At 45.2% G+C, this 24,826-nt stretch overlaps 2 long non-coding RNA genes across 2 annotated transcripts; one reads left to right on the top strand and one right to left on the bottom strand.

Annotated features, from left to right (window-relative positions):
- Positions 1–6,397: 6,397 nt before the first annotated feature.
- On the top strand, positions 6,398–8,261 carry LOC311518946. Its single transcript, XR_014711151.1, has 2 exons — positions 6,398–6,566; positions 8,032–8,261. It is a non-coding gene; the product is annotated as an uncharacterized lncRNA (long non-coding RNA).
- Positions 8,262–15,320: 7,059 nt separating this feature from the next.
- On the bottom strand, positions 15,321–21,119 carry LOC311518919. The gene is made up of 3 exons (XR_014711143.1): positions 20,890–21,119; positions 15,667–15,719; positions 15,321–15,556 (listed from the first exon to the last, which is right to left on the bottom strand). It is a non-coding gene; the product is annotated as an uncharacterized lncRNA (long non-coding RNA).
- Between the last annotated feature and the right edge of the window lie 3,707 nt (positions 21,120–24,826).

Here is a 24,826-nt window from a genome sequence, read left to right as displayed (position 1 = left end):
TGTTGTCCAGTTCCAGATTCTGGCAGTCAGAGTTTTAGGAACACCCAGAGCATGGGGTTGCTTCCCTGACCATCTTGGCTAATGGCCATTGATAGACCCATCCTCAATGAAAATTACCTAATTCCATTTTGAACCCAGTTATACTTTCGGCCTTCACAGCATCCTCTGGCAACAAGTTCCACAGGTTGACTGTGCATTATGTGAAGAAGTACTTTCTGTGTTTGTTTTAAACCTGCTGCCTATTAATTTCATTGGGTGACGTCTGGTTCTTGTGCTACATGAAGGGGTAAATGACACCACTTAATTCACTTTCTCCACACCATTCTTGATTTTAGTCTATCACGTCTCCCTTTAGTGATCTCTTTTCTAAAATGAGCAGTCCCAATCTGTTTAATTTCTCTTGGTATGGAATCTGTTCCATAGCCCTAATAATTTTTGTTGTCCTTTTCTGTACCTTTTCCAGTTCTAATATATCTTTTTTGAGATGTGATGACCAGAACAGCACACAGTATTCAAGGTATGGGTGTACCATGGATTTATTTAGTGGCACTATGATATCTTCTGTCTTATTACCTATCCTTTTCCTAATAGTTCCTAACATTCTGTTAGTTTTTTTAACTGATGCTGCATGTTGAGTGGATGTTTTCAGAGAACTATCCACAATGACTCCAAGGTCTCTTTCTTGAGTGGGAACAGCTAATTTGAACCCCATCATTATATTTTCCAGTATGCATTATTTTTTCTTATCAACATTGAATTTCATCTGCCATTATCTTGCCCAGTCACCCATTTTTGTAAGATCCCTTTGTAACTCTTTGCAGTCAGCTTTGGCTCTAACTATTTTGAGTAATTTAGTATCTTCTACAAACTTCACCACCTCACTGTTTACCCCCATTTTCAGATTGTTTTGGGGTAAACAAACCACACACTGAGCCCAAAGGAGTTAGAAGGCAATACTGGATCCAGGCAGCCCTACTCCTCTGGGCCTGCTGAGCATGTTTCAACTGAAGGAGCAGGATAAATAGAGATCAGTAGCCCAGGCAAAGAGGGGTAGTCAGACTCCAGGAGAGCAGAATCCTTCTCCGGGAAGGTAGGCAGAAGGTTGAGCCTAAGAGGTGACCACAGAATGGGTAAGACCCACAGGTAGTGCCTTCACTTGCCACCACCCTCTCTGAAACCCAGCAATTCCTCCATGGCCCTGCTCCTTTGGACTCTTTATTCAGTTGAGCCACAGACTTTTTGGACTATAGGGGCCATGCCCCAAATTGTAGGAACCTATTGGTAGGGGGTAGCCCAGGGAAGTGAATTTAGACTAGTTGCAGTGACAATCTTGGCCGTGTTGCTTCCCACAGCATTCTGGGAAAGACCCAGTGTAGAGGGAGGGCCTAGGTCCCACTACCACATCCACTTAAGGGCCGAGGCCCAGATGCAGGTGGAAAGCTGAAGACTCCAAGCTTAAGGTCAGGAACAGGCACCTCTACCATCCTGACAGAAAGGCAAGCGGCCAGAAGTGAGGTGCTCTAACCACTAGACTGCCCAGCCCTTTGAGCCCCCTATCACACAGATCATTTATGAATATGTCGAACAACAAAGGTTCCAGTACCAATCTTTGGGGGACCCGGCTATTTACCTCTCTCTACTGAGAAAACTGCCCATTTATTCCTACCCTTTGTTTCCTGTCTTTTAACCAATTACTGATCCATGAGAGAACCTTCCCTCCTATCCCATGACCACTTATTTTGCTTAAGAGCCTCTGGTGTGGGACCTTGTCAAAGGTGTTCTGGAAGTCCAAGTACATTATAGTCACTGGGTCACTTTTGTCCACATGATTATTGACACCCTCAAAGAAGTCTAATAGATTGGTGAGGCATGAAATCCCTTTATAAAAGTTGTGTAGACTCTTCCTCAGTATAGTATGTTTATTTATGTGTCTGATAATTCTGTTTTTCACTATAGGTTCAACCAATTTGCCTGGTACTGAAGTTAGGTTTACCAACCTGTAATTGTCAGGATCGCCTCTGGAGCCCTCTTTAAAAATTGGCATTACATTAGCTATCCTCCAATCATCAAGTAAAGAGTCTGATTTAAGCAATATGTTACATACCACAATTAGTAGTTCTGCAATTTCATATCTGAGTCCCTTCAGAACTCTTGGGTGAATACCATCTGGACCTGGTGATTAATTACTGTTTAATTTATCAATTTGTTCAAAACCTCCTCTATTGGGGAGTTCCTCAGATCTGACATCTAAAAAGAGTGCCTCGGGTGTGGAAATCTCTCTCACATCCTCTGCAATGAGGACTGATACAAACAATTCATTTAGGTTCTCTGCAATGACCTTGTATTACTTGAGTGAAGTTTTAGGACTGTGATTGACTAGTGGCCCCACTGACTGGCAGGTTTCCTGCTTCTGGTGCACTTAAAAAAAATACTATTTGTTTTTATGTCTTTTTTTAGTTGCTCTCCAAATTCTTTTTTGGCCTGTGTGACGTTACACCCCATATTCTTCATAGAAATATTGTTATGATATGAATATGGCACGACTAAGATATGTTTTATGCAAGAGGGGTCATATGAGGTATCATTGAAAAGGTTATGATCTGTGGAATGTGTTTATCCAATTTGTATGCATGTATCATTTTTGTATCTCAAGCTAGGAATATTGACCATGTGTCTGAATTTCAAATGTGCTGCTTTGGGTGACACCCACAACTAGCTCTTCAGGTACAACAATGAAAAAGCCAGACAGGGCTGATGGCCCATCAGCAAAGACAATAGACTGTGAAAGAGCTTAGTCTTCCTGTGGATGCTCCAAACAGCCTGAGAGTAATGTCTAGTACAACCCTGCAGAGACATGTGACTGAGTCACCTGGTACTGGACCCCACCTTGGAATGCCAGTGTTTTTCTGCTGGAAGACAAAGGATTCCCACCATACACAAATGCAAAAAAAAAGGCAGGGAAGTGACATCATTGTGGTTCTCCTCTGCCTCCCCACCCAAAGAGACACTGGGAAAGACCTGTAAACAAGAACTGAACTGGAGAGAGAAGATCTGAGCCCAGGCTGGAGAAGGGTGTCCAGCCTGTGAGCAAAAATGCCTGAAGTTTCAAGCTGCAGGCCAATGCAGCTGGCTTTCACGAATCTCTGTAATCTGCCTGAGACAACATTTAGGGTGAGAAATTACTATTTGTAGCCAATTTCTTTAATGTATTAAGTTTATTCTGCATGTTTTATTTTGTTTTGTTTCCTTGGTAATATGCTTTGTTCTGTTTGCTATCTCTTATAATCACTTAAAATCTACTCTTTCTAGTTGTTCAGAATAAACTTGTTTTTGTTTATTCTAAAACCCAGTTTGTGCCACTCATGGCGGGTCGGGGGTTAGAGGCTCCACACTGAGGGAGGGGGCGGATTTCACAATATACTTTTGGGTCTGCTCTTCAAGGGAGGTGGGCACCTGAGTACTGGGGCAAGTCCCTTAAGATGAGTCTTCCCAGAGCTGATCTCAGTGTCTGTGTCTTTCTGCACCTGGGTGTGGCCCTACCTGTCTGTGTGCTAGTGGAGGCTTAAGAGCCTGGCTCAGCAAACTGGGCAAAAGGGGGCCCAGGCTGGCAGAACAGGTGGGCTCAGTTGTATCCCAGTACATCAGGTGGCACCTTAAAGGGGGGAAACCTGTCACAGCCTGACTAATTATACTTTTACATTTGACTTGCCAGAGTTTATGCTCCTTTCTATTTTCCCACAAGGATGTTAAATTTAATTACATTGTGGATGCTATTACTGAGCAGTTCATCTATATTCACCTCTTAGCCCAAATCCTGTGTTCCACTTAGTGCTAAATCAAGAATTGTGTCTTCCCGTGAGAGTTCCAGGACAAGCTACTCCATTAATGATTGCTTCTTGGTGTCTAGGAATTTCATTTCAGCATTCCTTCCTGAGGTGATATGTACCCAGTAAATATGAGAATTGTTGAATTCTACCATTATTACTGTGTTTTCTGCCTTTGAAGCCTCTCTGATCTCCCTGAGCATTTCAAAATCACCATCACCATCCTGGTCAGGTGGTCAGTATTATATTCGTAGTGCTGTAGTCTTCTTATTCAAGCACAGAAAATTCTACCCATAGAGATTCTATGGTACAGTTTTCAGAGTAGCAGTCATGTTAGTCTGTATCCTCAAAAAGAAAAGGAGTACTTGTGGCACCTTAGAGAAAAAAATTTCCACTGGATGTATCCGATGAAGTGAGCTCTAGCTCACGAAAGCTTATGCTCAAATAAATTTGTTAGTCTCTAAGGTGCCACAAGTACTCCTTTTCTTTTTATGGTACAGTTTGATTCATTTAAGATTTTTGCTATATTTGACTCTATTCTTTCTTTCACATATAGTGTCACTCCCTCACCAGCGTGACCTACTATCCCATCCTTATATATTTTGTACCCTAGTATCATAGGAGCTGACTTTTATTTTTACTCATCAGTGTTTCACCCACATTTCACCCTGAGGCCCCACCCCCACTCTGTCACTTCCCCTGAGGCCCCACCCTTGCTCCGCCTCTTCCCACTCCTGCTCTGCCTTTCCTCTGAAGCCTCCACCTGCCTGCTGCTTGCTGCTGTCCACCCTCCCTCAAACATGTCCCACCAGCTGCCAAACAGCTGATTGGCGGCCCGGTCAAATTAGGTTGAACTATGGTTGAGGGAAGCCCTGTCTGTAGTATTTATATGTGAGGTCTTAAAGGGGCAAGCTATGGGCGATTTTTTTTTTTTTTTTTGGCAACAAAGTGCACCACGCAAATATTTACCCTCAACCTACGTAGGAGGAATCTTTTCCCTGAGCAATCACTGCTCTGTCTGGACATTCACGAGTCTTACCAATATGATTGTGCTTCCCCAGACCCTTTATAAGCTAAATGCTCTGCTAATAAAAGTCCCTGTCAAGTGCTGTTCTGATGTCAATAAATGCTTTTGGGGCTTCATATGGGAAAGAGAGAAGAAACCAAACTGTTGTCAGAAAAACAGGATCTATTCCTATGAATAAAGGAAGCTTCTGCACCAAACATTCACACCACAGCAGCCCCTGAGTGGTTAAAAGGAAAGGAGGTTGGAATTCCCAATGGGGCTGTATAATGGAAGGAAGAGGGCGTCAGTGGAGTTTTACCTGCTTACACAGGCTCGGAATTTGACCCAGAGGCCCAATTTAACCCCAGCGTAACTCAACTTGAGTCACCATATTTATCCCAGGGAGGAATTCGATTTCATATATTTTGGTGCAGATCCTCAGACTGAGAATATTAAATACGCTAGTGTGTATGTTGGGTGCAAGTCTGCAGTCCTGACTCAGGCAAAACTTGCTTCGGAGTCACCAGTAGCTTTGCCAGAGTGAGGACTACAGGATCAGGCTCTTTATTAGCAAGGCAACAAGAATGGGGACATAATAGTGTGTGTGGTCATATTTCTAAAGGCTGTAATTTAAACAGCCTCCTGCTTCACTGCAGCTAAACTGACACCACTTGTAGAGGCTATTTGGTGTTGAAGGTGCTGGATTTGATAGAAATCTCACTGGTAGAAAGATAGAAATTGCCATCCTGAGCCTTCTTGTGACCTGTTTGAAATGGGCCACCTTGATTACATTGGCCTCATTAACAACACAAAAGTAATTTTTCCTCCCTTGGTATTCACCCCTTCTTGTCAACTGTTGAGAATAGCCCACTTCCACCTTAATTGAATTGGCTTGTTAGCACTGACCCCCCCACTCAGTAAGGCAACTCCCATCTTTTCAAGTGCTGTGTATTTATATCTGCCTCTGTATTTTCCACTCCATGCATCTGATGAAGTGGGTTTTAGCCCATGAAAGCTTATGCCCAGATAAATTTGTTAGTCTCTAAGATGCCACAAGGACTCCTTGTTGTTTTTGCTGATACAGACTAACACAGCTACCCCTCTGAATTCTGAGCATGATAGCCTTTGTCTTATTGCAGAAAGAACTGTTGACACATAAATCCTCAGTCCCTATGAGGAAGATACTGCAATTCATTGTTATTAGCCCCATTTTATATACGGGGAGACTGACTAGCCTGGGGCTAGAGAGGGAGTCAATGTTAGACACTGGACACAGTCTCCCAGTTTTCTGCTCAGAACACTAGACAACATTGCTCTCTGTCACACTTGTCCATGGGAACAGCCATCAGCTTGAAGAAATCTTAGGTCCAATAAATGATTAAACTGTGATTTAGGATATGTAATGTACACAGCTGTTTGCTGTTAGTTCACGCTGCAGATTGCAGGATAAGGGACACACTTGACTAAGTTCACCAATAACTGAGGTAACCAATCAGCCATAGCAAAGGTAACTACACTATAAGAGGCTTAATTATTGACCAGATTCCAAAACCTCTGCATTCCACAATCCCAAACCCTTATAAATACAGGGGCTCTCCATCCCAAAGGGACCTTCACCTCCATCTCCCACAGAGTCTTGCCTCGGCAGTGACGGACAGACCCCCGCAGACCTTCAGCCATGAGGATTCTTTATTTGCTCTTTGCTGTTCTCTTCTTCCTCTTCCAGGGTGCTCCAGGTGAGATGGAACCAAGTAATTATAGGGAGGATAAATAAAATGAGATATTTATATGAGAGGATGAGGATGCTAAAATAATGAGCTAATGCAGGATCATTTCCTGATCCTCAATCTGCAGTCAGGGCTGGTGCAATAGATAGGACAATTGTCCTGTTTTTCCTCTGCCTTGAAACTTGGGCAGTCACCCCATCCAAAGTGGGTGTCAAACTCTATTCATATAAATCACTCTCTAAGTAACACGAGTGCAACTCTTTACCCGGGGCAGCATATCTTCATTAGGGGCTTGCAGTAGTGTAGTTCCAACAGTGCAAATTTCCCTAAGCTAGACAAGACCCTAGCAAGAGTATTCCAGCTATCAAGATGATGAATGAGCAGTTACACTGACCATCCCGAGCTACCTACAAAAGGCTTCCACAGATCAAAATCAACCATTGAGCTGGATTCGCCATTACCCTGCACTGTGTGTTATCATTTGCACCCGTGCAAAGCAGTGCAAAGTGTAGTGGAGAATCAGGCCTTAGCTCATCTTCATCTCCACATTCCCAGGCATAGATGTGGTGGGTCTGATTCTCTTCTCACACTGGCGTCAATCAAGAGTAACTCTGCTGAAATCATTTAAATTGCACTAGTGTAAAAGGGGAGTGCAATTATGCTGATTACTGGTAATGCTGAAGGACCAACCAAAACTGGGGCCCCATTTTTCCAGGGGCTATACAAACACAGAGAAGCAGATAGTCTCTGCCCCAAAGAGCTCACAGTCTAAAGGGGGGGGGTGTTCTAGGGCGAGAAAGGAAGGTTCAAAGGTGCAGCACCTGACTCTTCAACCAGGTAACCTGCACAGCTGTTGGAATCCTTTTCTCTCTCCTGACTGTGGAGACTGCATCTGAACTTGCACATAGTTATAATGCTTTCTTCAATAGTCACATTCTGTGACTGGACTTTTACAACAGGCAACAGATGCACTGAAAATAATGATATAGGAACCTTCAGGGCCCGTGGAGCTAAGAGGTTTTGTCTGTTAGCTTAAGCTATGGAAGATCACACTCGGGCTGGAAACTTTGGGGTCAACCTCTGATAATGATACATCTAATCATGTTTTGGGGGGGCTTATTTAAGGATTTTCTAAAAGATGTGCCCTAGCTCAACTAGAAGTTATGGGCTTGATGCAGGAATCCCTGGGTGAAATTCTCTGGCCTGTGTTATACAGGAAGTCAGACTAGATCAATGTTTCTCAATGAACGGTCCATGGACCAGCACCAGTCCTTAAGATCTCCCTGAAACAGTTTAGGAAGCTAGCAAGCCACTCCCTGGTATCAAAAAGGTCGAGAAACAGTGGACGAGATGATCATAATGGTCCCTTCTGGCCTCACAATTTACGTATCTATATATAATAATTTCTGCTCATGGTTTCCCTCTATTTATGAATAAAAGTTCAGACTCCAAACAATTCTCACTCTTTGCTCAGGGAATGCTGATTTCCTGGATAATATCAACTGTAGAAGTAACTTTGGCTTCTGCCACTCGGGGGACTGCCCCGTCTCCACCACACTCGTTGGAACCTGCATCAACGGAAAGATCAACTGCTGCAAACGGCCAACAGCCCCCTGAGCTGCAGAAATCCACAAGGCATGAATGAGCAGCAGCCTCAAGAGGAAATGTCTCCCTTCAATAAAAATAAGCTGTTGTGAAATCCAACTGCGGTTTGTGAGAATTCATTTTACACATGTGGGGTGTGAGGCTGCGAGCGGGGGAAGAGGAGTGGGAGGAAGAATGTGTTTGTGAAGGCGGAAGTATCAGCTACCAAAAGTGTCACAGCCGTGGGGTCGCAATAACCGCTCCAGAAACTGGTGCTTGCTGTGTAATTAAAAAACACCCAACCCCCACCAATATAATGACTCCAACTTACAAAGAAACTGCAGCACCAGGGTAATTGGAATGCATCGGCCCTGAAATCCAACAAGGTGGGCGAGGTAATATCTTTTATTGGACCAACTTCTGTGGGTGAGAGAGACAAATTTCTGAGCTCGTCTCTCTCATCCACCGAAGTTGGTCCAATAAAAGATCTTTACCTCGCTCTCCTTGTCTCTCTAGTATCTTGGGACTGACACAGCTACAGCTGTGCTGCATGCGGCAATTGAAACCCAACTGTCCATTAGTGAACCTCCCACGGAGGTCCCAGTAGGCCCTAGAGCTGGCTACAGATGGCACCACACCCCCAGCTGAACTACCTGGGAGGGGAATCCCATTACACTTTGCATAAAAAACTGTATCACATAGAAAGGAGGAGTAAAAAAGCTCACACCAAACCAAACCACTGGGGCTCAGATCCCCAGAAGGTGTACAGAAAGTAGTGCTCCTCCCTTTGATGAGGCCAGTCTCTCAAGTATTCCCCATAACCAGATGTGATTGTGTGCCAGAAACATCGACAGAGCCATTCAAAGCCGGTGCAGCATTTCATATACATAGAGCTATACTGAACCCAGCTTTACTGCTCTCATGATACCAGATTCAGGGCCCCTGCTTGTCCCTCTCACCAACAAAAGTTGGGGAGCAATTAACAAAGTCTTTGATGTTTCACAGGGGCTCATTTGGTTTCAATGGGCCTTCTCGTGTGCAGAACCTAACCCCTTCGGCAGGAAGCCAGCCTTTCCATTAATGAATGTTTCTTTCCTGCTTGGGGAGTTACACAGTTAGAGAAGTTTACAATGTAAACCCTTAATATGACATGGGGCACAGAGGTTAAGTAAGATTAATACATGCAACATCCTACAAGCATTTCATAAAGTCTAAACGCTGACCACATGTGTCTGAATCCAATATCTCTTTTAACAATGCCAACACACAGGTGAGCCAGACTGGTTTCACACAATGCATTTGTCAGTGTTCAGCTGTGGCCTAGGAGCCTTGGCATCAGCTGGCACCTGATCTGCCAGTGTCACAGTCCCAGTGGCCCATCCAGCTGCCACGGCCCCCCAGGTGAGTGGTACAGCCCAGCACTTCCCCCAGTGGACAGCCTATCTGCCCCAGGGAGTGAAGCAATACAGGGGGAGGTTGGGAAGAAACCATATGGGGAACGGGGCTGCCGAACACTGATCAGAGGACGGGAGGCCTGGGTGAGAGGCAGCGGTACAACAGCTGGGGCCGGAGAAGCGTTGGAAGCCCAGACAGGGCATCAAGTGTCAGACACAGAGGGGGGGTGTAGCTGGTTGAGAGGGCATCAAGTGACAGACCCAGAGGGGGATGTAGCTGGTTGAGAGGGCATCAAGTGACAGACCCAGAGGGGGATGTAGCTGGTTGAGAGGGCATCAAGTGTCAGACACAGAGGGGGATGTAGCTGGCTGAGGGGGCATCAAGTGACAGACCCAGAGGGGGATGTAGCTGGTTGAGAGGGCATCAAGTGTCAGACACAGAGGGGGATGTAGCTGGCTGAGGGGGCATCAAGTGACAGACCCAGAGGGGGATGTAGCTGGTTGAGAGGGCATCAAGTGTCAGACACAGAGGGGGATGTAGCTGGCTGAGGGGGCATCAAGTGTCAGACACAGAGGGAATGTGGCTGATCGAGAGGTCATCAAGTGCTAGACCCAGTAGGGGACGTGGCTGATCACGAGGGAATCCAGTGTCAGACCCAGAGGGGGACGTGACCTGACAGGAGGGCCATAACCACAGGTGCAGAGAGGATTCCATCCACAGAGTTTTAACCCACCCCTGGGAGAGTGCAACACCAGCCGTGTCACAGCAGCATATCCAGGTCCAGAAACAAGAAATTGGACTCATACATTAGTTCTTACTATAAAATTTATTGCACTTTACTGACTGTGCATTGAACCTTATGTAGTCCATTCCCTCACAGTGTTTACACTGCAAAGTGTTCTTGAATCCCCAAGAAATAGTTCTAGTGTAAATCAATTATACATATGTTTAAGTGAATTGCAGTGAGTATGGGTTAAGAGGGTTGCAAGTAAATTAGGCATATCCTGGACTATGGGCATCCTTGTTGCTGCCCAGAGTTAGAGAGACTGGGGTAAACACCCAGGAACCTCTGGACTCAGTCCTCCCTGTGTGATACGAGTCCTGTTCACACAGCCTGGGAGGGAAAGTAAAGGCAGGCAGATACCGGGGTGAAGTGAATTGGGGTGTGTGTGGAGGAGGACTCAGATCCTTTTGTCACTTGGGTCATCTGTGGTATTGTGTACATAGAGAACTTCTCCTACTATGGTAGGACAAATGCCCTACTTACATGAGGTGCCCTCCAGTGGGGCAGAGCAGGAAGCATTATCACAACCTGCTCTGCCTAGGGATCATGTGAATCTGGATTCTGGACTGCTGCAGTCCTAGAGTGACTAGAGTAAAAGATCCTCCTGCTACCCCTTTACATTCCATGCATCAAAGGGAGCTGATGTACCCCAGCTGAAGTTCTGGCTCATGTTCTGTGGAAGAATCCCAGGTGATGTAATAGCAGCTACTTTGGCCTGGCTGTCAAAACACATTGCCTGTCTAGCTAAAAGGGTATGTCTACACTGCAAAGAAAAACTCATCTTGCCAAGTCTCAGACTTGCGTCAATTGACTCTGACTTGTGGGACTCTGGCTGTGGTGCTAAAAAGAGCAGTGTAGACATTCCTCCTCTGGCTGGAGCCCAGGCTCTGAAATCCAGCAACGGGGTAGGGTCTTGGACCCAGGCTCCAGCTTGACTGGGAACATATACTGCTATTTTCTAGCCCCACAACCTGAGCCCCATGAGCCCAAGTCAGCGCAGTGCTGTGTTTTTCTTTGCAATTTACACATACCCTTAGGCATTAGAGTAATACAAATAATAATAGGTTTCAGAGAAACAGCCGTGCCACAAGTACTCCTTTTCTTTTTACAAATAATAATAATAATCTATTTGAATCAGCAGGGTCCAAAACAGAGAGTTGTGTTTTTTAGAGGATATAGAAAGGTTGCAGTCCCTTCCCCAGTTCTTTCTCTTCCCATTTCTCCTGGGAAATCTTATGGGGAAAAAACCTGCTGATGATTTGGGGCGAAGAGGCTCTAGCCATATACAACTGACAAACCTCTCTCTCATGGATCAGTAACTGGTTAAAAGACAGGAAACAAAGAGTAGAAAGAAATGGTCAGTTTTCACAGTGGAGAGAGGTAAATAGAGGGTTCCCCACGAGAATCTGTAGCTGGACCAGTGCTATTCAACATATTCAAAATGATCTGGAAAAAGGGTGAGGTGGCAAAGTTTGCAGATGATACAAATTACATAAGATAGTTAAGTCCCAAGCGGACTGTGAAGAATTATAAAAGGATCTCACTAAACTGGGTGACAGGACAAGAAAATGGTAGATGAAATTCAATGTTGAAAAATGCAAAGAGATCTTGGAGTCATCATGGATATTTCTCTGAAAACATGTGCTCAGTGTGCAGCAGCAGTCAAAAAAGGTAACAGAATATTAGGATCTATTAGTAAAGGGATAGATAATAAGACAGAAAATATAATACCACTATATAAATCCATAGTATGCCTTCAACCTTCAATACTGCATGCAGTTCTGGTTGCCCCATCTCAAAAACAATATATTAGAATTGGAAGAAGTACAGAGTAAACAAAAAATTATTAAGGGTATGAAACAGCTTCCATATGAGGAGAGATCAGAAAGACTGGGACTTTTTAGCTTAGAAAAGAGAAGACTGAGGGGTCTATGATAGAGGTCTATAAAATTATGAATGGGGTGGAGAAAGTGTATAAGGAAGTGTTATTTATTCCTTCATGTAACAGAAGAACATTCATTTCATCCAATGAAATTAATAGGCAGCAGCTTTGAAACAAACATAAGGAGGTACTTCTTCACACAGCACACACTTGTGTTGCCAGGGGACGTTGTGAAGGCCAAAAGTGCAACTAGGTTAAAAAAAGAGCTGGATAAGTTCATGGTGTGAAAGTAGAATGAATTAAGAATGAATTATATTGAAATTATAATTCATTAAAGAAATGCTACTTGAAGGGTTTGTTGAAATACAGTTGTCAGGAAGAGAAACATTAAGGAGTGTGAGACAAGGGGTCCTCAAACTAATTAACTTAGAGCTCCTACTGAGCTAGGAGATTGGTAAACGTTAGTATGCAAATAAGATATGTATGTATATTTGTCAGTTTCTGCTTTCTTTTGTCTCTTATGCTAAATTGACTTTGGCTTAGCTGTATAAATAAGTTATCTTGAACCTCAGAGAAGGGCTCACATCTGGGTGCATTAGCAAGGCACTTTGCTAATAAACAGAGTGGTCTGACAAATTATGTGAGTCCTGAATCTGACTTTGACAATGGATAGGTCTATCAATGGCTATTAACCAAAATGGTCAGAGACACAACTCCGTTCTCTGGTTATCCCTAAATCTGTGATTCCCAGAAGCTGGCACTGGACAACAGAGGATGGATCACTTGATAAATTGCCCTGTTCTGTTCATTCCCTCTGAAACATCTGGTACTGACCACTGTCAGAAGACAGGACACTGAGCTAGATGGACCATTGGTCTGACCTGGTATGGCCATTCTTATATTCTAACCTGGAAAAATGGCTTCTCATGGGGAATAGACATTAAAACACCAAATTAATTTGTAACCCATTGGTGTTTGTATGTTCCTTCTATGTCTGATTCACAGAGGATATAAGTCTGTTACCACCTCAGCTAAGAACCCTTAGCTCAAGTTGTATGTTAGCTTTGGTGGTCCCCCGCATGTCAGCCAAAATGGTTGCTGTCACATATTGCTGGAAGGACACAAGGCAGTTGGGCACCTGTCCTGGAACAGAGCCTCAGATTGCAAAGAGGAACTCTAAAAAGTGATAGTTCTTAGATACCCTTGAGGGAATGAATGTGTCAGTCAGGAATCAGAAATCTAGGGACATGGGTTTCTGTATCAGGATTTGGAGCCCCACAAAGAGTAAGGCAAAGTTCAATTTAACAGTTCATTAGCCATTGATGTGCCATAGATTTTTATATTGACAACATGCGATCTCAGAATAGAAGTTGTCAGAGAGAAACTGATTTTTTTGGTAGCTGGATCTTCTGGGCTCTGAGGAGTCTTCGGGGACAGTTAGGGACTGTGGGATAAACACCGTAGGTAGATGTTTATACTAAAATAATTGGCAGTGAAATAGTTAGCAATCTTGGCAAATAATTTGTCATCTGTGGGTTCCTGAGTCACCACCTCATTCATGCAACTGACCCCTCTTAGAGCTCTGGGTTCAGGCTGGTTAAAACTGACACAGGCAAACAAGACTCCATCAGTCAAAACTCTGAGGACCTAGAAATATTGGTTTTAAAGGAAAGCTTAGATGCTGGATCATGATTCTGAAGCAAGGTATGGATTCTGTGGCACATTCAGCAGCTGCAAGACGGCAGAATACAGGGTACACAAGGCCACATAGGGATATAGGCCTCGAGCCACACAATGGAAATGAGGAGCCTCAACACATTTGTGGATCTGGGCCACAGAGAATAGGTAAGTGAGCAAAGAGATAATGAGTTGTGAAATGGTTGCTATGATACAGATGCTGTCACTAGGCCATCAGAGCTAGGAGTCTAAATACCTTTGAGGATTTGGGCCAAAGTTTTCAAACCGAGGAGCCTAAAGTTAGGCATTTAAGGGCTTGTCTACCTCTACTGGTGCTACAGCGGCACAGCTATGGTGCTACAGGTATGCTGCTGTAGTGTAGACAGTTCCTACAGTGATGGAAGGGTGTTTCCATTGCCATAGGTAACCAACTCCCTGAGCAATGGTACCTCAGTCAATGGATGCATTCTTCCCTTGACCTGGCTGCATTATAAAGCAGGTTTGGTCGACATAGATATGGTGCCCATGGATGTGAATTTTTCCACACCCCTGAGCGACGTAGCCATGGCAATCTAAATTTTACATGTAGACCAGACCTAAATCCACATTTAGGAAACTAAGCAAGTGATTGGATTTACTGAGGTGCTCAGAACTCACAAATGTAATTCCCTTCAAGGAAGTTCCTCCTAATTTGAATCAGAGATCAGAATCTACTCCTCAAAGAGAGATCTGCAGGTCACCAGCATTCATGAGTCTGAATTGCAAGCGGGAATTTTTCTGTGCACAGCCCCATTACATGTCCCCTCTCAGGACACTGCTGTGTAAATGGTTTTACTTTTCATACGGTTTGTACGGGTTTGGCCCAGTTTTAAACAACCAGTTTTCTATGGTCTTTGGGTTTTTTTAAGAACCAGAGTCGTGGAATTTTCCTATTGCTCTAAAAGCAACTTTTCAATATACAATTGCTTATGCAAATGGAAATGCTGCTCCCACTCCAGAGTTCATATCGGAATGTGCCTCGAAGTTTTTGTCTTCCTCTGCAAGAAACAAGGGCCTTTGGGGGCCAGATCTACACCAGTTTACACGAGTGGAGGGTCTGACCCATTGACTTCAATGGTCTGCCATGCGTGGAAGAGAGAACACAGACCCAGATATACAATAGGTCTTGTTGAACTTCTACCGACAAGTGCAGAGGGCAGCTGCTAGCCTCCCAATGGGTCAATCTCTATTTTGTTTGTGCCTCTGATTAGCTTCTCCCACGTAGAAGCTTCTTAAAGGGACACTGCACACTTAAAAAAAAACCCATCACCCTTCTGTCCAAAAATGTTTCCCCTGCTGAACTGCTACATCTAAGATTGTTATAATGGGAAGAGATTGGAAGGAAAAAACACAAGCTGTTTAATTAGGGAATTTTTTAATGGATTTTCCTCTGTAGAAAGGCCAAAAGTGTTTTTTCTTCCTGGTTTCTTCATGTTCACATCCCAGGCCAGGTGTCTTCTGTGAATCTGGTTCTGTCTGCTGCCAATAATGGCTGAGAACATCCTGGAGACATCATTCCTCAGCCTTTTGAAAGAGGAAGGGCCTGGCACAACAAAACAGCAAGCCCTCTGATAGAGCCACAAGAGGTGGGAAGGTGGTTGCAAGAGTGTGGAACATTCCAGTGAAGAAGGCTATAAACTGGGGCAAAGGGTGAAGATTAGGAGGGACCGGGAGCCTGGGCAAGGTGGGCGGAAGAAATTAATGTTTACCATACTGTGATCTCCTCCGTAAGCACTGAGATAACTCACCTTTCTGCTACTTTCCCAGCTGCTCAAGCTTCCCATATTGCAAATGGAATCAACTAAAAATTAAACACATAAACAGTTTAATTGTATTAATAATTACCAGAGCAAAAATGCCATTAACTGCACTTATACATGATATAATATCAACAGCAAACTGCTGAATGTGAATATCGGAGTTAGAAAATATAATCATCCCTTCCAACATTTGAAAATTAACTAATGGGGCGGTCTAAAGATATGATGGATTTGGCAAGACTGTTTAAATAAAACCAACATCCAAAGGTCTACAAATTCATAGTAAAGGTTCTACAAGCCACTCACCTATATCAAATGCCCTTCAATAAATATACACAACGCCCATCAGTATACACAATGCTCATCAACAAACATACCACTCTAGAGGTCATGACCCAAAGCAAAGACCAAGAAGAGAATTCCCATCTCTGCCTATCCTGCCACACACCAAGCTACCATTCCTGCACCTATGCCTGCACCTTATATACCACGTATTCATCTCTGCAATGCACCCAACATCTATGGTCCAGCAACCGGACTCAAGCTCACTCACAAGCATTGGGAACCACTAATATTTCACCTCTAGTCCTCATATCTCACCTCTAGTACTTCATCCCAGTGTACTAACTGCCCCAATACCTATGTGGGTGTAACCAGACAATCACTACGCTCTCAAATGAACTCACACAGGACAATGATAAAAGACAAAAACATCACATCACCTATCTCTGAGCACTCTATATCTGATCTATCAGTCCTCATCCTCAAAAGAAACTACACAAAAAAAGCCAAGCCTGGGAGCTTATATTCATAGCTTTGCTAGACACTAAAAATCATGGTCTTAACACTGGATTTATGGTTTATAACAACAACCTGTAACTCACTAATCCCCCTTTTCATCCTGTGTTACAGGGGTGTTAATTGGCTTCTTCAACTTGAATGGTCTCTTAGAATATGTGTTAACTGCTTATGCTAAAGTAGCTAGTCAAACTTGCATTTAGCTGAAACGCTTAATACCTTTCCCAGACCTGAAGAAGAGCTCTGTGTAGCTCAAAAGATTGTCTCTCTCACCAAGAGAAGTTGATCGAATAAAAGATATTATCTCACCCACCTTGAACCTCTAGTCCTTGCTATATAGTCTGGAAACAATGCTGTTTTACATTCACCATAAACAAGAGTGTTCCAATCCATGTCATCTCGCCATAGGCGCGGACTTCCTCAGTTCCCAGGGCATTCTTGACCCTCGCTCTGCCCAAGGCCCCGCTCCCACTCCACTCCTTCCCTCAAACCACCATCCCCGCTTCTTCCCACCCCACCCCGCCCCCTGCCCCTGCCTCTTCCTGCCCCCGCTCCTCCCTCTGCCCCCAGAGCCTCCTGCACGCTGCTGAACAGCTGACTGGCAGGCGGGAGGCGCTGGGAGGGAGGGGGAGGAGCTGATCAGCCGGTCTACCAGTGGGTACTGAGCACCCACTATTTTTTCCCATGGGTGCTCCAGAGTCGGTGCCTATGATCTCTATAATTAAATAGATCCTGTTTGGAACAATCCACTCATGAGACATCTAGATAGGCTTATGTGCAGTGCTGGGCAGGAGCCGGTGGTTGTGGTACTTGCTGTACCAATGGCGTAGGGAAAGATAGGAGGCCAAATTTTAGCTGCTAAATAAGAGATTAAAGTCCAGGACCTCCATCGTAGCATTCTCTGAAATGCTTCCAGTTCCAAGTGCAGGACCACTCAGCCAGGCAGAACTGCAAGGTATCAATGTGTGGATGAGACAATGGTGTTGAGATAAGGGATTGAGGCTTATTATGAACTGGGAAACCTTTTGCGAAAGCAGGATCCTGTACAGAAAGGATGGGCTCCACCTAAACCAAAATGGAACCAGACTGATGATGATGTAAAGTTAAGGAGGACATAAAGGAGTTTTTAAACTAAGGGCTCTGGGAAAGCCAGAGAAGCATCCAGTTCAGAAAATCACATCCCTTACAGGAGGATTTATTCAAGGGGATTCTCTATATCCTAATAAAGAAGAGAGGATAGAATTTGATAAAGTACAGGTAAGAACTGAAGAGAAACACTCAATGGAAAAAAAAAGCCTCATTCAATTACATCACATGAAGGCAGACAACTAAATATTGACAAATTTTACAGGTGCTTGTACACAAATGCTAGAAGTTTAAATATGAATCTGGGTTAAAAGGTATTGACATAATAGGCAGGCACCACAGAAAGTTGGTGGAACTATGATAACCAATGGGACATCCGATGAAGTGAGCTGTAGCTCACGAAAGCTGATGCTCAAATAAATTGGTTAGTCTCTAAGGTGCCACAAGTCCTCCTTTTCTTTTTGCGAATACAGACGAACACGGCTGATACTCTGAAACCTGTCAATGGGACATGGTAATACGAAGCATATGCACCAACTGCATGGGTGCCCAGGGCTCAAGCACCCACAGAGAAACAAATAGGGGGTGTTCAGCACCCACCAGCCACTCCAAGATACACTGTGACCTACTTCAGCACCATCTCAAGGGGACATGGTATTCCCATGCCTTCCCTGGGGGTTGTATGCCCTGCCCCTCATAGAATCCCCTGCCTATTGCCAGTGGCCCTGGTGTAGCTGCACTGACTTCACTGGAGTTTCACCAGGGATGTGTTTGGCCCCATGGGTCTTCCCAGTAATGCTGGCCAAGAACCCCTGCTGTTCTATCCCGGCTGGTTAGCAGGGCATAGGGATGCCGGTTGTCTGGGGATGTGTTCTTAGCATCCCTTCGCTGCCCTATAAAACAAGCTGTGTGTGCATGGTACCAAAAAACAGCTGGATTTTGCTTTTTTTAAAAAATCTTCTCCACAGGGAGCTTGTGCCCTTTGGTTTATTGTTGATGAAGAAGGGCCACACCCTGCAGTCCTTACTTAGGCATCCTGCCCATTTATAGTGAAGAGATTTGAATCTAAGGTGGGGCCCGAGCAAGGGTTGCAGGATTTGATCTGGAATCTGGGATTGTCACGCTTGCTTCTAAAAACCTACGTGTGAACTCCTGGCTCTATGCGGTCCAGGCATGGATGGACACAAAAACCTACCACTAAAAGTAAATCCTGAGTTGTGGAGGGAGGATACTGCTCCATGTGTAAATAGGGACTGGCGCTCCCCTTAATTCCAAATCATTCATACCCTGGGGGAGCTTTCTGGGCAATGGTAAGGGGTAGGGGATTATTTGGAGAAGGAGCTGGGGGAATCTGGGCAGTGGAAGGGAGCTAATGACCTGTTTTAAGTACTAAGAATTTGAGCCCTTCTTTTTGTAGTCTCATAGGTACAAATAGGTGGAAATTTGCACACATGCAAAATGCTGGTCTCCATACCCAGATTAACTGCACGCTGAAGCAGCACCCCATCAGCTGGAGCAGCCTGGACAGAGAAGGTGAGAACAGCCAAGAGACAATAAAGGCTCTTCCGTACTGCAGGTCTGCTGAGCCTAGCATCACTGGGGATCCTATTGGGATCCAGGAAGTGGGCAGGCGGAAGCCCGTCCACTGCTAAAGGACCCCCACCCCCCCCCCAGCCTAAGGGGAGGATCCACAGGACCTGGAAGCCAAGTGATTCCGGGGGACAACAAATGAAATAACAGGGACAGGAGTGCGGTCAAAGGATCAAACAAAGGGAACCTGACCTAGCATCACTGGAGATAGTAGGCATCAACACAGATTTTTTGCTGTTGAAATCAGATGCTCTCTATATTTACAGAGCTCTGGGATGGTCGGGCAATGCTGAGGTTTGGTATATTTCTTGGTAAAGAAGCATTTCTAGACCTTTGGGAAGCAGGAGGGTTATGTTAACCCCTGCTGTTGTCAGCATCATGGCTACAAGGCTGTATGTTGCTATCCACAGGATGAATTGCCAGTGAGTGGTTCTATAGATTACAGAACCTGAACTGGGGCCAACCCACTGGGCGTGTTTGTGTCTGATACAGCCTGATGCTGTGTATCCATAGAAAGGCAGTGGCTGAGTTGGGGTCAGAGATTCTTTGGCTATATCTTCCCTGCCAAACAGGATGTGTTTCGACACCGAGATCAGTAACTCAGAAGAGCTCGCTCACTATGAAATCCTAGTAGTGACAAGGCACAGGTAGCTTTTACCTCACTGTAGCCAATCAAGACAACACTGTATCCACACACCTGGTGTTTACCTTGGACTAGCTACAATGAGGTAAAAACGGCAGAGGCTTGTCTCCACTAGGCCCTTATAGCACAATAGCTAACTCATGTTAACTATCTTACTGGGAAAACACACCTCCTTTGGCACTGGAGACAGAACCTTTGTATTATGTGCTAATCAGCTGACCCTGCTATCTCCTAGATGATAGAGACGGGAAAGACCTACAAGGTCATCTGCCCCACCGACGGAACAGGATGGTCCCTATTGTACAGTTGCTCATGTTCCAGTCATTATTCTTTCCTCCTTTATAGCTTGTTGGAGCGGGAGGGCACCTACAAGATATCCGTGGCCACCATAGTGTGAGACTGCTCTTCGCCTCCCTCCCAAGCTTCCTTATCCAGTTGCTCCCCTCTCAGCTCCTCCTTCCCATCAACTTTGCTGCTCTGCTCTGGCTAAGGCTGTCACACTGGAGAACACAGTTACGTCTTGTCTACACTGCAAGGTGGAGCTGTGTTCTAATCATGGCTTGTGGGGGGCAGCTGTGTTATTACCAGCTCCCCTGGCACAGCCGCATCGGTGGTACAGAAAAGCCCAAAACACTGGTTCAAATGAGAGGGAAGCCACTGAGCTGTTGATTGGGGGTTGGACTAGATGACCTCCTGAGGTCCCTTCCAACCTGGTATTCTATGATTCCATGATTTCTGGGGAGGGCCGGAGACTCTGGTACAGAGAGGTGCTGGTGGATTTTATGCTCTATCTGACTTTCAGCTGCTGAGAAACTGAAGTTAACTAAAATCTCAAGGCTCCCAACTGAAGCCCCTTTGGATCCAAGCCCTGTTACCATGGCAACCGAGAGCTCACGCATGGCCAGCCCAAAGGTCTACGCAGAACCCTGTGAGTCACATGTAGGGCCTACGGCTCATTGCACAGTATCCTTGAGAAAACCTGACTTCTGTATGGTTAATAACAGGGGCCATGGCCTAATGTAAGACCACAGGCAGGGATTCCTTGGATTTAACGAACCACATCCCAAATGACATCAACAGAAACAGCTACTGACCTTTAGAAAAGTAGGATTTGCCTGGAGCACTCACAGCTGCGTTTGACGAGTGGCCCGTGTACAAATTTCACACCCCCATGTTTGCATGGAGTTGTCAAAGCAGGTCTCACCTGTCCAAAGGGCCATGGGGGCAGATCTGGTGGGCGCAGTTTATCTGATTGTGTGTGTTCCTGTATAGCTGCAAGAAGCCTCTCCTACACTGCACAGCTGCGCACAGTGGGAGCCCTTCACCTCCCCTGAGCGCTTAGGGAATATCTGCACTGCACTTAGACCCCCGCGGCTGGCCCGGGCCAGCTGACTCAGGCACATGGGGCTCAGGCTAAGGGGCTGTTTAATTGTGGTATAAGATGCTCTGGCTTGGGATGGAGCCCAGGCTCTAGGACCCTGCAAGGCGGGAAGATCCCACAGCTCAGGCCGAGCGCAGACGTCTGCCCTGCAGTTAAACAGCCCTTTAGCCCAAGTCAGCTGGCACGGGCCAGTGACAGGTTTCTAACTGCAGTGTAGACAGAACCGCAGATCCTGCAGTGCTGTAGTACTAGACTGGCTGCCCCAAGAAAGTGCTGTGTTCATTCTGCTTTGGAAAGAAAACAAATCCCTTCAACTTGGGAAGGTTTTGGGGGTCCAGAGCTCCCTTTCCACACACACCCTAATCTTTCTTGAAAAGGTTTGGTTTGGACAAAGTTTCAATTAATCAAAAATGCTCCAACCCTCTCTAGTAACAAGTTTGAATCTGTGCTAGGTGTATCCTATTAGCCAATCAGGGCCATTGATTATTCTACCCCCCCTTTAGTAACAGTCATAGAATCATAGAAGATTAGGGTTCGAAGAGACCTCAGGAGGTCATCTAGTCCAATCCCCTGCTCAAAGCAGGACCAACACCCACTAAATCATCCCAGCCAGGGCTTTGTCAAGCCGGGCCTTAAAAACCATTAAGGATGGAGATTCCACCACCTCCCTAGGTAACCCATTCCAGTGCTTCACCATAGTATTTCCTAATATCCAACCTAGACCTCCCCCACTGCAACTTGAGACCATTGCTTCTTGTTCTGTCATCTGCCACAACTGAGAACAGCCGAGCTCCATCCTCTTTGGAACCCCCTTTCAGGTAGTAGAAGGCTGCTATTAAATCCCCCCTCACTCTTCTCTTCTGCAGTCACTTCAAAAGGATGAAGTAGAAAAGACACCTGCCCTCTGCTGCAATAGCAATGCAAGAATCATTTTTATTAAAGGAACATGATTTGAAATCAGACAGTTGTTCAGAAAAGCAGAATTAACATTGCTTTCCCCCTCTCTGGCCGCTAAGAATCCCCTGTGTGGATTTCTTCAGATTCCAGCAGATTTTTTATATAACTTTTTTACAGCAGGGCCTACCAAAACTGCAGGATGCAATTTTTGTTTCCTTCCAGGGACAGAACCCATTTCGGCACTGACCCCTGCTGGCAACACAGGAGCTACGTATTTGTACAAAGAGGAAAGACGGATCAGACAAAGTGTCGTTCACAAAAGACAGAAAAACAGGGACTGTGAGTTTAGATTGATAGAAACCATGGAAATTGCCAGTTAAGTTAATGAAGTGCACTCGTACAACAGCTACAGCCTAGGGCAACTGTCAGAGTGCTGGCCATCTGCACAGCACAATAATCTCTTTATTACTATTCATTATTTACAGTGGAATCAAGCAGTCTCCATTGAAATTGGGGCCCCACTGTACGAGCACATAGCTAGAGACAGTCCCTGAGTGCTTGTCCCAGTCACTTAGACTTTCTAGGACTCAGTTCCCTGCCCATTCAAGAGGGATAATGGCACTTCCCTACCTCCTAGGGCTGGAGGGAAAGTGTTAAAGACTGTGAGCTACTATGGTAATGGGAACCATCAAAGTACCTAATTTAGACAGAGTTAGGAACAGAACCCAGGAGCCCCAAATCTCACTCCAGTATCCTACTGGTCTATGCTATTACATGCCCTGCCCTCCCCCCCCCCCCCAGTATCTTCTCTGGAAGTTGGAGCAGATCTGTATTTCCCTGGCTCTGAGTATAGATAGACGGCAACAGTTATTTACACTATAAGCCTTTAAGGGCAAAGGCAGTATTTGTGAGATTTAGGTTTCGTGAGACACATTTGCTTAGGTTCAAAAGGTCTCCCTCTGGAGCCTGTCCCAGTCTCAGACAAACCTGGCTTGATTTGTGACTTGGAATTATACAAAATCCACAAGCTCACACAGTTCCAGCCCAAAGCCAGCTGGAGCCCTGAGGTTTGGGCCGAGCTTCCCTTTGAGATCCGTCCTCACCTGAAGCTCCAGAGCTTCAGACCCCCGTGCTGACTGGAGGATGCTTGAAAAGTAATTAATAGTAACGAGTGGACATCTTAAATATATCTCAACAGTAATCTAGCCTGGAGACCTGCAATCAGCTGATATTGGTGTGTTTCCCTCGCATTGATAGAGACATCCCATTTACAAGCCTACACAAATTGGCATTTTACCTGGGGCTCCCATGGCTCCTTCTATGTCATCCAGCAAGGCAGTTCCTGGGGTTCATCTTGGTCCTCAGACTGGGCCTGTTCCTGGAAAACCAAGAAGAGAAGAGCAAAGAGAAGGTAAAGAGCCCGCATGGCTGATGATGCTCAGCTAGGATCTTAGTGTCCCTGCAGAGAAGAGACTCAGAGACAGGTTGAGGCTATGCTGCTTTAAAAGATAAAAGAGGCTAGAGTCCCAGTTTTAATGTGGGTTATAAACAGAGGACAGGACATTGTGTGTGTGGAAATTCCTGCAAATTCCCTTTGATGTTACTCTGATTAGGGCTCTGCTCTCAGCTGCACATCCAATCTATTTACTTTAGGCTTGCTGATGATAATCTCTCCTGCTCCCTATCTGTTTGAAGATGTGCAAATGAAGCACCTGAGGGACCTGTCATCTCCTTCTGATCCAAGAGAAAGATAAATACCAGCTCCCTGCCAAAAGCAGAAAAGACAGTGAGAATTATTTGAGATCACATGCCAAGATTATGCTTGACCTCTCCCCTCACAGGCCTGGTCTTCACTAGGAAAACACTGTTGTCTTTTGGAATCACCTATCTAAGGTACTTAGCCAGCCCCCATCCCTACAGTATCTGAGCATGTCATAAGGGTTAACATATTTATCCTCTGAACCTTCCTCTGAGGCAGAGCAGTGCTATCTTCCATGTAAAGAGGGGAAACTGAGGCACACAGCCTTGTCCAAGTCCACACAAGAAGTTTGTAGCAGAACATAGAATTGAACCCGGTCTTCAAATCCTCAGTTAGTACCCAGAGCAGTGGACCATCCTTCCTCTCACCTAGAGTTCAATCTTAGACTGGGAAGGGACCGCCAGAGATCATCTAATCCAACCCCCTACATTGAGACAGGACCAAGCCTAGACCATCACTGACAGGTGTTTGTCCAAGTTCTGCTTAAAAACCTCCAATGATGGGGATTCCACTCTCTCACTTGGAAGCCTGTTCCAGATCTTAACTACCCTTATCGTTAGAAAGATTTCCCTAATATCTAACCCAAATCTCCCTGGCTGCAGATTGAACCTATTATTTCAGAGGACATGGAAAAAGGTTGATCACCATCCTCTTTAGAATAGCCCCTTGCAGACTGTTATCAGGGTCTATCAGGATAGGATGGATTGCAACCTCAGCAAGTTCACAGATGACACTAAGCTGGGGGGAGAGATAGATATGCTGGAGGGTAGGGATAGGGTTCAGAGTGACCTAGACAAATTGGAGGATTGGGCTAAAAAAATTTGATGAGGTTCAACAAGGACAAGTGGAGAGTCCTGCACTTAGGAAGGAAGAATCCCATGCACCGCTACAGGCTGGGGACCGACAAGCTAAGCAGCAGTTCTGCAGAAAAGGACCTGGGGATTACATGGCCAAGAAGCAGGTTATCAGTCAGCAGTGTGCCCTTGTTGCCAAG

Source organism: Lepidochelys olivacea (assembly GCF_965140295.1).
Source record: "Lepidochelys olivacea isolate rLepOli2 genome assembly, chromosome: 3".
In the NCBI taxonomy this organism is placed as follows: domain Eukaryota; kingdom Metazoa; phylum Chordata; order Testudines; family Cheloniidae; genus Lepidochelys; species Lepidochelys olivacea.
The sequence above is the reverse complement of the archived record's forward strand: the minus strand, read 5'-3'. Positions and strand labels throughout refer to the sequence as shown.